The following is a 1,305-nucleotide window of genomic DNA, read 5'->3' on the forward strand; positions in this document are numbered from 1 at the left end:
GAGTTTAAGCCATTGGGTCCAGGACTTGAACCACTGTTGACTACATGGGAGTTCAGTGACATAGCCATTATGCTAACTGCTGGTCCCATGAATCTTAATTCTTGTAAGAGTTAGCTACTGTAAGTCTCATAAACATTTTTAGCATTTTATTACACCAAGAAAAAAATGAAAACAAAAAGATAATGAAGAAGACAACAAAAATATATGCTTTTTTTTTGCTTTCAAACATTCCATACTAAAACATCTTTTCTGCAAATGAAATTATTTTGAATCTGTAAATAAAAGACCCTCTAAATGATATTCAGAATGCAAGTATGGCTGCAAAACAAATTTAAATCTTAAACAGGCTTTACAATGATTTAAATAAATCTGGCATGTTGAAACACTGGTGCAACAATTATATGGTGACTTCTTAATATTCCAAAGGGATAAAGGTCTTTTTCAAACATGGAAAGAAACTAGTCTTTCTATACTGTTAATCCCTAAGAGCTATTTCTCCTTTATAGACTATAATAGTATTGTCAATTTCATATATTTTTACTTTGTAAAGAACACCCACATGAAGAAATTCCTGGAGGTTTTCCCAGATATCTACAGCTACATTTTCTGTTGTGCTTACAATATTTGCAAAGTATGGCACATTCAATCCAGATTCTTACAATCAAGGGGCTTCAAATTGCCTCCTACATGTGCTTTCTGAGGTCGGTCAAATTTATAACCATTTCTGTAACTGGATCAGTCTCTCCATGTACTGTCATCATAACTTCATAATTGTGTCCATGGCCATTTGGATGGTTACATTCCCCAATTTTAAGTTTTCTTTATCACTCAGAGATTTGTACTGCAGTCGTTGACTTGCACTACAGATTAGGCAGGACAGGTTGTACCTGGTGGCGACCACACTAACCTGAGGCGCTTATGGTATCCCAGAAGCCTTCTGCATGCATCAGCAGGCATTGCCTCCCTCTGCCCATGGTGTGGCCAATGGGCAGGCCCAAAAGACTCCAATCCTAATCAGCCTTGTCTCCAATTATTCTGCAAAGCCTTTCCAATTAACTAACAACATGGGGATGATAGTTATTTAGCTTTCAAAACATTCCAAGCACTATGTTAAGTATTATAATCTTATTCCTCTTTGATACAGGCTTTTTGCACTATACAGTGAAAGAAATGGAGGAATACACGGTTGATGAATTTGCCCAGGAACACGTGTAGTCTCATTCAAGAGCTTGTACTTGTAAGCACTACTAATCTTAACCCTTCCTTCTGGGTCCTACCAGTATTGTAATGAGTTAGAGTGCATTT

The 1,305-nt window shown here is 36.8% G+C and overlaps 1 pseudogene; it reads right to left on the bottom strand.

Moving 5' to 3' along the window:
• Nucleotides 1-475: 475 nt before the first annotated feature.
• On the bottom strand, nucleotides 476-722 carry LOC114008206 (6-pyruvoyl tetrahydrobiopterin synthase pseudogene; annotated as a pseudogene).
• Nucleotides 723-1,305: the final 583 nt, after the last annotated feature.

The sequence above is a fragment of the Tupaia chinensis genome, unplaced genomic scaffold, assembly GCF_000334495.1.
Source record: "Tupaia chinensis unplaced genomic scaffold, TupChi_1.0 Scaffold000305_1, whole genome shotgun sequence".
Classification (NCBI taxonomy): Eukaryota; Metazoa; Chordata; class Mammalia; order Scandentia; family Tupaiidae; genus Tupaia; species Tupaia belangeri.